The sequence below is a fragment of the Drosophila takahashii genome, chromosome 2L (assembly GCF_030179915.1).
Source record: "Drosophila takahashii strain IR98-3 E-12201 chromosome 2L, DtakHiC1v2, whole genome shotgun sequence".
Classification (NCBI taxonomy): domain Eukaryota; kingdom Metazoa; phylum Arthropoda; class Insecta; order Diptera; family Drosophilidae; genus Drosophila; species Drosophila takahashii.
Window position 1 is genome coordinate 30,196,782 of NC_091678.1, and position 12,314 is coordinate 30,209,095.

General features: G+C 38.9%; 2 protein-coding genes across 7 annotated transcripts in view; one reads left to right on the forward strand and one right to left on the reverse strand.

The window, feature by feature from the left end:
- DIP-epsilon (Dpr-interacting protein epsilon) overlaps positions 1-12,314 on the reverse strand; it is a 293,049-nt gene that overhangs the window by 141,963 nt on the left and 138,772 nt on the right. The gene's annotated exons all lie outside the window — the stretch shown is intronic.
- The window catches only part of LOC108054720 (uncharacterized), a 158,251-nt gene continuing 154,763 nt past the window's right edge, over positions 8,827-12,314 (forward strand). Inside the window, 1 exon segment of the mRNA XM_070219389.1 lies at positions 8,827-8,882. The gene's annotated coding sequence lies outside the window, so the exon portion shown is untranslated.

A 12,314-nucleotide genomic window follows, 5' to 3' on the forward strand; every position in this document is an offset into this window, starting at 1 on the left:
ACGTCGGAAGTAGCAGTGCATTAGTGTAAATAAAATTACCATTCATTCTCTCATCCCTTCGCAGTGCTTGTACGTACAACTGCCAACATCTTTCTTTTTTAAAATATGGGCAAAAAGCGTATAGGCAAAACTTCTTCCGTCGAAGTAGATCATTCCGATACAAATGATCTGCTTGAGCAACTGGACCGTGTTAGGCGAAATATTGAACGGATCAACAAGGCAGCTCGCACGCAGACGCGTGCCTTCGAGCCGTGCGAGATGGAATGTCGATTAGACATTCTCAATGACTACATTAAAACGGCATTCACCCTTCAGCGGGAAATCGAGGAAATCAGCTTGGACATAGCAAGTCGTGCGGACCTGGAAGAATTATGCATTTCAGCGAGGTCGTTTCTTAAGTCACTTTGCAGTAGGTTAGATGCAGATAGGGCACACGAGAGATCGCCTTACAACTTGGGACTAAATACGTCCATGTCGCACAGTCGGTATCTCCCGCACATGAAGTTGCCGAAGTTCGATGGTAATTATGCGGATTTCAAAAACTTTATAGGACTCTTTACAAGCTTAGTTGATGCAGATCCCCAATTAACAAACGTAGAAAAGTTCAATCACCTGCTGTCGTGCTTAGAAAAGGAAGCTCTAGGTACTGTCAAGGCATATCAAATAACGGACGATAATTACCCAAAGGCACTAGAGAGTCTAAGTCGAGTCTATGACAATCCTTGCTTAATCTTCTTCGATAGCGTAGCGCGGCTGTTCAGTATTCCCACAATTTCTTCGCCGTCTGCCACCTCGTTAAGATCGCTCATCGACACAGTCACGGCCATCTATGAGTCTCTACTATCTCTTGGTGACGACAAAACTATAGCAAACGCTATGATTATCCACATAGTAATGACCAAAGTAGACCCAAAAACGCGTTCTAGGTGGGAAGAACAAATAGACTATCAATCTATTCCCTTGTGGCAGGAATGCGCTGACGCACTTAACAAGCGGTATCAGCATCTTGCAGCTGATGAATCGACCTCCGGGAGGGTAAAGCAAACTAAGCCCAATCGCGACGGCATCAGCCGAAAGGTTAGTAAAACTTCCCTAACTGTTTCACAGTCTACCGAAGCTGCGAACACAAAATGCTACTTCTGTAAAGCAAAGGAACATTACATTCAATCTTGTCCGTCCTTCGCAATCGCATCCGTGGAATCGCGTTTAAAATTTGCCAAAAGTTGTCCGCTTTGCATAAATTGTTTACGTAAAGGACATGGCGTCCCTCAATGCAAATCCTCATTTTGCCGAGTCTGCTCAAAGCCTCACCACACACTGCTACACAGGTACAATGTGGTGCCGCCAAGTCAAACTGGCAATGTGGAAGCAACTGCACAGATCATCGATACTCAACTAACTCAGCAATCACTTAACGCATCATTGAGCCATAGTCATCAAAATGGTGTCAATCAGGTTTTGTTAGCCACAGCTCTGGTTGACGTAAAGAGTCAATCAGGTCAAAAACAGACGGCAAGGGTTCTCTTAGATTTGGGCTCACAGGTTAAATTCATAACCGAAGAACTGGCAAAGGGTCTTCAATTGAAGAGGTATCAACACAACACGACATTATCAGGCATCGGCAATTCACATTTCACAGCTCGCCATGCAGTTCAAACTACCATTTGCTCTCGTGTCAATTCCTTTGAGGTCGTGGTTGAATTTATTGTGTTAAAAGCCATTTCATCGTATCATCCTGTGCATTCCACAGCACCCACTGATTGGATTCCCGAAGACATTCGCCTTGCTGATCCCATTTTTAACACCCCGAAGCGCATCGACCTTCTAATAGGGGCAGACGTGTTTTTTGATTTGCTGACAACAGGAAAGATTCGACAAAGCGACTCCGGTCCCAATCTTCAGAACACAGTATTCGGTTGGGTAGCTTCTGGAAGTTGGACGGTTCCGCGACCCTTAGCATCATCAGCGTGCTGCATGTTAGGGACGGTTGACGAGACTCCGGCAGTTGACTCCCTTCTAAAGAGATTTTGGGAAATTGAGCTAGTACCAGAACTTACAAAATCCCAGTTGTACACACCCGAGCAGGCGGCGTGCGAAAAAGCGTTCGCAGATACAATACGTCAACATTCTTCTGGCCGATTCATAGTAAGCCTTCCCTTCAAATCGAGCCCCAATAGCTTAGGGCACTAGTACGAAACAGCCCGCAGACGATTCTTAGCGCTCGAGCGACGCATGTATGCCAACCCTACAATGCTTGAGATGTATACAGATTTCATGCAAGACAATGTCATTCCCAGCAAACCTCATTACTTTATCCCCTACCAGTGCATACTCAGACCTCAAATCTCGTCTACAAAGCTTAGGGTAGCGTTCGATGCTTCTTTAAAAACAACCTCACAACTATCACTAAACGACCTCCTTATGGTGGGTCCAACAATCCAGCCTTGCGTGTATGCAACCTTGCTGAGATTTCGCTTACGGCCATTTGCCATGACCGCCGACATCACCAAGATGTACCGACAAGTGTTAGTAGAGGAGAATCATCGAGATTTTCAAATGATTGTCTGGCGGCGCAGCCGAGAAGAGCCATTACAACTGTATCGACTTAACACAGTTACATATGGCACCGCTAGCGCTCCGTTTCTCGCACTACGTTGCTTAAACCAGTTAAGCAAAATATTTGCCAAATCGCATCCGAAAGGATCGCAGGCAATAGTCGACGACTTTTATGTCGACTATCTCCTATCAGGAGCAGATTCCCTGGACGATCTTAAATCAATCAAACAGGAAATTTCACAGATCCTCGAATCTGCTGGCTTTGTGCTGGCCAAATGGGCAGCGAACTGCGACCTTAGCGAAAGTCCGTTGCAAGAAGCAAAAATTCCTCGTGGCGACACTGGAGACACTAAGACTTTAGGGCTTACTTGGAGTCCAACGCAGGATGTGTTTAAATGTAATACTCTCGAACTGGATGGAAACGCCCCACCAACAAAACGTTCGATCCTTTCATTCGCATCTCGCCTATTCGAACCATTAGGATTGATTGGTCCTCTCGTCACGCTTGCCAAAATCTTAATTCAGAAACTTTGGTCGCTGAAGATAGATTGGGTTGAAGAAATTCCGCCAGAGATGTATAAGCGTTGGAATGCAGTCGCTTCCTCCTTTCAAGAGATAGGGTCCATTCAGATTCCCAGATACGTCGGCACAAGTCAAACAGGCAGCTATCAAATACACGGATTCGCGGACGCATCAGAAGATGCATATGGTTGCTGTATCTACGTCCGTGCTGTGACTACAGAGGGCATCAAAACCACTTTATTGACAGCAAAGTCGAAAGTCTCGCCAATAAATCGCCTATGCATACCGAGGTTAGAACTTTGCGCAGCCCATCTACTTGCTAAACTTTGGAGTGAAGTCCAGAAATTTATCAATTTTAGTGTAGACAAAGTAGTAATGTGGTCAGATTCCGAAGTAGTTCTTTTTGGGTTACGCACAAGTCTCTCAACCCTCAAAACCTTCGTAGCCAACAGGGTCTCAGCCATTCATGAACTCGCCCCAACTGCAACTTGGAGACATGTGCCAACTAGTTGCAATCCTGCAGATAGCAAGGAGCTAGACGCGTCCTTCTGGTTTGATGGAGTGCTTGAGCCCAGTACTTGGCCAATCAATGAACATTTGGCGAAGGCTTTACCAGACGCCCAGGTTGAAATTCGAGCTAATGCTGCATCACACACCACCTCAACGGTTGAGTCGAATCCAATTCTTCGCGTCGTTGAAAATTTCTCCTCGTATCTAAAAACAATACGAATCGTCGCCTATATTTCTCGCTTTACAAGAGGCCGAAATTGGATTCTGTGGACTAGCACTACGCTCTCAGCTTCCGAATTAGCGTTCTCGTTTTTAACGATCGTTCAGTCTGTTCAACGTAAATCATTTGCAATCGAATTTGAAAAGTTGTCTAAGAACCAATACGTACAAAATTCCTTTCAAAAGCTTAACCCATTCATTAGCACAGAAACAGTTGGTAATTGTACGTTACAATTAATGCGAGTTGGTGGCCGCTTGTTGCACGCTCCATTAGAACATAATGCCAAATTTCCTTTATTAATGCCGAAGGGAAATTATTTCGTAAGGTTGTACATCCAGCATCTTCATCGCACCAATTGCCACGTTGGGCCACGCGCACTCGTCGGCTTGCTTCGCCAAAGTATCTGGCTGATCAACGCCCGTCGAGAATGCAGTGCTGTTGTACGGCAATGCACTCACTGCTTTCGATACAAGCCTAGGTTGTATTCTCAAATAATGGGCAATCTACCGGCTGATCGCATTCTAAGCAATCGGTCATTCAGAGTTAGCGGAGTAGATCTTTTCGGCCCAATTAGGAATCCGCGGCAAAACCCCACTCAAAATGTACGTGTCAGTTTTTATCTGCTTCTCGACAAAAGCGATTCATATGGAACTCATAAAGGATCTTACGTCTAACTCCTTTCAACTTTGTCTCAGCAGATTCATTGGTCGCCGCGGACCTCTCGAAAAATTGTACTGCGACAACGCAACAAATTTCGTGGGTTCGGCAAGAATGCTTCAGGAGATCAAAGCCAATCTCGCAGATAACAAGGAAACGCACAGTCCTCTCGGCGGATCTCACCACTTCGATTTCGTCTTCATACCCCCTCGAGCGCCCCATTTTGGGGGCTTGTGGGAAGCGGCTGTGAAGTCCGCCAAACATCTCTTCATCAAAGCAGTCGGAAACGCTCTGTTCAAGGAAGACGAAGTCCAGACTGTGCTCGTCGAGGTCGAAGCGGTGCTAAACTCACGTCCATTGGTCGCAGATAGCAACAGCCCTAACGATGGGGAAGCTATCACTCCTGCACACTTTCTCGTTGGCACCACCCTCGCTACATTGCCACCAGTACAGTTGCCTCCATAGATGAAGGATAATCTGAGTTGCCTGAAGCGGTGGCAACTCGTATCAGCAATCAAGCAACGTTTCTGGCGAGATTGGTCTCGCGATTACCTCACAAGCTTGCAACAAAGGGCCAAATGGACAAAGGATCTAGCAAACATCAAGACTGGAAGCGTCGTCGTTATCAAAGAGGATAATTTGCCACCCCAGATGTGGTTACTCGGCGTCGTCACAGAAGTGGTCGCTGGGACCGACGGCAAGGTGCGAGTGGCAATTGTCAAGACCAAATGCGGAACCTACAAGCGAGCAATTCACTATCTAGCCCCATTACCATTGGATTGAAGATCTGGAGCTCTTCAACGCGGGCGATGTATAGTCATTTCATATGCTTATCGTATTTTTATAGTATTCTGAATTTTGTACAGCTGATATATGTTGCGCCACAGATAGCTGTGAGGCGGGGCACAGCCTGCTGAAATCGCTAATTAAAACACCCCCAACGGCTCGACATGTAACGGCTTTCTTTTGAATTTATTATCATGTTAACCAACCCTGAAAACCTACTATGTTAAGTTGCACTCGAAGCAACCCTGATCGCTGTTAGCTTTTTCGCCCCACGGCGAATTGGCTCATACGGCACTTGAAATAAAACTGCGCAAAGGAGAACATCGTGTGTCTAATTATTTAAAACGCTAATTTCTGTCGGTGTCTACAAGTTGCTTTAAATACTCATTTGCTTTAGGCAAACAAACAGGTCAAATGCCCCATAGTGGAATGGAATCTAAGTATTATTGTATACACCAAGAGAGAACGCTATGGTGGGGTACCCCGACTATTAGATACCCGTTACTCACCTACACATTTTAAAATCGTTTAAGGCGTTTGTGTGCGTTAGAGGCGTGGCCCTCGGCTGAAACACACTTGCGCTGCCTATTTTTAGAAAAGTAGGTTTTTAAAATCAACTGCCTTCTTTTCTGAGAAGCAAACAAAAAGGCTATTTAGAAAATTTTGACTAGAAAGTAGAAATATTAATCTTAATTTTCTAAAAACCATAAAAAATTTTCTTAAATTCAAGATTTAAGGGGGGGTTAGGGTCTTTGGCACCAAAAAATCGACTAACTTTGCTATTTTTTCTATAAAAACTGGTTGGATGGATTTAATTCAAACCTTTTGTATATTATTAAGTGTAATTTAAGTAACATCCACTAATTTGTATAGCCGATACTATCGGTTAATATATGGGTGGCAAAGCGTTTTCTGGAACACTATTAAAAAAAGGCGTTTTGCGGTGTTCACTGTACCTAAGCTAAAAATGATCGGAGTTCCATTTTGTTTTTACATTTCGCTTAAGAATTAAAAAAACCCGACCCCTGGGAAGCCCTTTTTATAATTTTTTATTTTTGACAATTTTTTTTGAAAGTCCAAAGTCAAAATTGCGTTTTTCACCTAAAAAATTTGACTGTCGGCTTAAAAATAAAATATTTAAAGTTAAATATAAATAAAAAGAAAATAAAAATAAAAAGAAGAAAATGCTAAAAAAAAAATCCCAAAATTTTTCCAGTAATAACGCACATTTTAAACTGCTCCATCACCACTTCTACGTTTCCCACATCTTGGAAAATAGCAAAAATAATACCAATTCCCAAATCAGCTACAGAATATCAACCTATTGCTATCCTGCTTTTTTGTCAAAAGTTCTTGAGAGGTTAGTTGCTAACCAAGTCGTGAGTTTTATGGATGCACACAATATCCTTTCTGAAAAAGGGTCCGGTTTCCGGAAGAACAGAAGTTGCACAACAGCTGTTATAAAAATCACTGAAGATATTAGATTACAAATGAAAAGTAACAATATTACTTTATTGACGCTTTTAGATTTCAGTAAGGCTTTTGACACGGTAAACCACGAAATATTTTTAACTAAACTAAGTCGTCTTTATATGTTTTTAACCTCAGCAGCTAGTTTTATGAAATCATACTTATCTCAAAGATCACACCCCCAGAAAAAAAAAACAAGAGAGAACGCTATAGTCGGGTTGGTGTCCCGACTATCTAATACCCGTCACTCAGCTAAAGGGAGTGCGAACGCTGTACTCGGGTTGGTGTCCCGACTAATAATCGTAACTCAGCTAAAGGGAGTGCGAGGGAGATACATATATAAATTTTGATTGCGTATAACTATTTAATGAATGGTCCGATTTGAAAATTGTCTTCTACATTTCGATAGGTATAAATATACACAACAAAATTGCATTTATAGTTCTCGGAAATCTTTAAAGATGTGGGCGCAGGACCCATTTTAAAATCGTTAGTGGGCGATTGTGGGCGTTAGAGGGGGCGTGGCGCTCGGCTAAAGTAAACTTGCGCTGCGTAGGAAGCCAAAGAATATGTGTGGGAAATCTCAACCTTCTAGCTTTTGGAGTTTCTGAGATCTCAGCGTTGATACAGACGGACAGATGGACAGACGGACATGGCTAGATCGACTCGGCTAGTGCCCTTGATCAAGAATATATATACTTTATGGGGTCGGAAACGCCTCCTTCTAGCTGTTACATACTTTTGCACGAATCTAAAATACTTAAAATGTCAAAAAATGGCCTAGAATTTAGGTAAAATTGGCCTTAAACTGGAGCTAAGTCCTTAAATGGCCTTAAATTTAGGATTCCATGACCTAAAATTTTTAGCCGTTAATGGCCAAAATGGGGTAATTTTTAACCTAGATTTGAGGTAATTGGCTGCCTAAAAATTTAAGAAAACTCCCAAGCCAAAACTTTAGGCATTTAACGGCCTAAAATTGGAGTAATTCGTGGCCTTGACTTTATGTTATGGGCTGCCTATAAACAACCCCAGCATTGACCTTTAATTTGAGGCTCTCATTTTGACCACAGCCTAATTTTTAGGACGAATGTCACCTAAAAACTAAGGTAATAACTACCTTATTGTAAAAATAAATACAGATTTTGTGTTATTGTCTTTTATTTATTTCAATATAATTAATTTTCAGTTATAACTAATTAAAATAGTTTGGCCTAACATAGTTTTTATCTTTAAGAGCATGTATATTAATAGGAGGGTTAGTTATTTTCTTAAGATTAAATATTTTATGTGTTCCATTTCCGATGACCTCGTACCAATAATAATTTGGAATAAATTGTGTAAGTAGCTCCTGAACAAATAAGTGTGTTTCTTCTTCAAGTAATGTAACATCTTTTATAACATAATAATTATTAATATTTTCAAATATAACATATTTTTGTTTATAACGAAAACTAAAGTTCTTACAATAATGCCCTTTCCTCACCAGAGCTGAATGTAGCATTTTGACATTTTTTGGTATTTTACATTTATCCCATATATTTTCAAGTGGTTCTAGAGGTGGGAGAAAATAGCCTTCGACAATAAATGCTACTATATTTCGATATTCTCGTGCCTAAAATACCAAATATCTGAGTATTTTTTGACTATCGACAAAACGGTCATCGCAAAATTTTCAAAATAATCAAGGCCCACTATAGATGATTTCTCTGCAGAAAAAAACAATGACAAAACATGACCAACCTTTTGCCGCTCAGGTTTGTCACAGGAAGTGAGAGGCAACAAACCACCATATCGATAAGACCACCGAAGGATTGCAAAATCAACAATAAAATGATCCCGTGCCTGTGCTTTTTCTCTAGCTGTTTCTGAATTTTCAACAGAAAACATATGACAAAAAAAAGATCATTTTTGTTAGCATTGAATATTTTGAATTTAAAAGCAAAGCATATCTGTTTTCGAAATAATAAATGCTGAATGCTAAATGCTGTCCCGTGCGGACAGGAAATTGCATTTTTTTAATACCGAAAAAATACTACAGTATGTACATCAGTGAAGAAATGGCATAAGTAAAGCATTTTTCCGATGAAAAATCTGATTCAGGATAGGCTTCTTGAAATTGTTGGTAGTGAACTGAATTTTCAAATTTACACGATGTTTTAATGTAAGTAATATTTGGCTTTCTATAATTAAGAATCTTGTCAGCAAAGTTAAAGTTAATTTTATAAGCTAAAGAAATACACGCATTTTTTCTATTATTGATATTTTTAAATTAAGATTTTAAATTACGGTGCTTTTACTCGAACTGGAATGTCCAGAGATATCGAAGCGGTCCAGATTTTTTTATAATTCTACCGTAATGACTTAAGAAGTGGTGTTTTGGCTTTAATGTATCATTAAAAAGTTTCGTATATTTGGTACTATGACATATTATCAGTTCTTCTGTTTTTTTAATATCATCATCAGTGCAATCGAATTGTAAAAGATAATAAAGGAGCTCTAATAAGTTAATAACAAATTTCCAAACTGCATCTTCTGAAGAAATCTTGTCTGCAACCATAAAAGGAAAGTGAAATATAAAACAAAGCATTTCACGCGCAGACATCTTTATGCTATTCTTTTGCAAGTGTGACGACTTTAGAGGTGGAGATTGATTGTCAATTTCCGTTTCACCGTAATTCAAATTTTGCTTTCTTATATTTAAAAATTCCAAAGTGAAATTACAAAGTGACAATGTGGCAAACGTGGTATTTTAAAACTCCTTCAAATACATCGTGAAGAATGTCGGAAGAATAGTTTTCAATCACGGAGAAGTCAGTGAGCCTATTAAAAATTGAATTTTCTCTTAGGCCAAAAGATTGGCTGTTGCAGTCTCCTACGTAATCATATTCACTTCGAATCACTTCTACATTTTCTGACGGTGAAGTATAAGTTTCTTCCTTTGACATTCTGCAAGTTTTCAGAAGTATGTATTGGAAAAAGATCTGCTATATCCAAGAATGCAATTTAAAGCAAGATTATCTCCGATAACGAGACCCACAGTAAAATAAATAATTCTAATTCCTTGGTCAGTTTTGAGTTTGATACCATTCTGAGACAAGTCATTCAGGGTTTCTATCAAACTGTAAAAACATCTATCATTTCCAAAAGTTTTAACAGTGGTTGACTGAAATAAGGCAGCACAAAATATTTCTCTATAGCCTAGTGGAGATGAAGGCAAAGACACATATGCAGCCAGCAAAGAGCTTGTATGTAAACATAATGGGTTGTTGGTTTCAAAGTCGTCAAAATATAGAAATATTGGCATGCGAAACTCATTGGACGATCTATTTTGAAATTTGGATTGCCATCGATGTCCATTTATGAAATTTTTATAAGTAGTTTGTTTTGCTAACTAATTTAAGTGGCTTATAGTCGTCATAAACATTAGGAAGCTCAAAAAATTTTCTTAGATAGAATTTAAGAGGAAATACTACCGCTTTTGTTTTGAGTGGACCCAGAGTCGTCCGGTTTTCAGATCGCAACGATTGTACGGTATTATAAATTGTAATTATTTTTTCTGACTCCCACAAATCTTTAAATATATAATCTCTTTAATCATCATATCACTATGGACGGCAGTCCATGTAGTGACGAAGCGCACCAGGAGAGTGTGCGAAGGCGACTACTATTATATAGCCGCAAAATTGAAAATCTGCTGTGATAGTCCGATCGTAATGAGTAATACACCAATCGAAAGGTATTGCAAAAACTTAAAGGATTGCATACCAAGACCTCAAGAAAATCAATTGGTTTGGGAGAGAGAGAGGTGAAAGTGAAATAGTGAAAATTTCGAATTTTGGAGCTGTTGGGGCCGGTGGGGATAAATGCCCCCTCGCTCCGTTCAAAAGTTATAGCCAAAATAAGATTTTCTTCTTCTTCCCAAAATGAAAATTTAATTCTGTCAGTTTGTCCACTTGTCCAAAATATGTTTTTTTAATTCTGAAAATTTGATATGACGTTCATCACATCGATATAAAAAACTTTTGTTCTACCACTTTTGGAAAAACTAGCTAGTTTAGCGGGAAAACAGCTATAAATAGCTAAAATTCGGAAAGCCGTAACTTCTATACTACTAAAGCTACAGACTTGTGCTGCATCTCGTTTGAAAGGTATTTAAATGCTATAATGCTATAAACGCCTTCTATATGCAATTTGTGTAAATGTAATAGTTAAAAAGATATGAACAAAAGAAAATTTGTTTAAACTTTTTTTTTTAGCTTTTTTTTAATTTTCTCAAAAACGGCTCTAACGATTTTCCTTACAACTTTAAACTGTATAGCCCTTGAGATTCCTTAAATTTTCGTATATATCATGTTTATGTAAAAAATCGCGTTTAAAAGTTATTCAGAAACGAAAATAGCCACTTTTGCCAGCTCAGAACAACTAACGCTCCCTGAGTATTGAATTTTGTGGGAGGGTATCCGAACTGTATTTAAGGGTCATGGAATCAGTAAATTTGCACTTAAGAGTTTCATATAGGAATCTTTTGTTCTACGACTTTTGGAAAAAGGCCGCTACTTTAGCGGGAAAAAGCTAAAAATAGCTAAATTTCGTTAGTTTGTAGGTTCTACACTACTAAAGGTACAGACATGTGCTATACCTCGTTTAAAAGGTATTTTGAAATACTTAAACGCCTTTTTAACTTAATTTGTTTAAATACAATGGTTTACAAATTATGATTGACCAATTTAAATTTAAATGTATATACTAGCTCCTATGAGAGCAAATATAAACAAACAAAAACTTCTGATATCAAATAAAAACACCTCTTAACGAGGTAAAAAACTAGTGACGATCGCACCTTCAACATACAAAAGTTCTGATATCAACATTTGTGACGAAAAATTATTACACTCGTCATTAAATACACTTTCTAAGATGTTCTTATTCGGCACGCTGCAATAGAAAATGCCTATGAAGGTAAAAAGGCTAAAATAGTATGCTAGGGCGGGCCGAATGAAAAATTTTTTTTTTTTTTAATGTTTCTAATAATGACAAACACAAAAATTTTTTTGAAACTTTTTTCTTTGAAGAGATATTGACTTTTTCCTGTAAAATTCGGCATTTTTGTATGCGAAATACTGGATATGCCGTATAAAAAAATATTTTCCATGAAAATAAGTCGCGGAATGTTTTCAAATCAAATATAATGTCATGGCAAATACTTTTGCATTAAATTAATTTAGCACTCCATCTTACAAAACAAGAAGAAGACAAATAAAGTGTTAATTTTACCATTTTTGGCAGTGCCGTAAAAATTTAATTTCTCTTAAAGTCGCAAAAAGTGCACATTAAGACTGGATGTCCCGAATCGAGAATTGACCCCCCTTTAGAATGATTCAACCCACAGGCTCAACAAATTTCAACATTTTTTCTAATCTCTATTCAAAGTTGAACTTTCTTTTTCCAAACCTTTAAGAGAGACTACTTGGTATATGAGGTATTGCTACAAATAAGCATCACAGTAGTATTAACATAAAGTAAAGACAGTTTTAATGAATATCCATTTCAAATTTTATGGTTCTACGTCTTTTCGTTGAAGAGATATTAATTT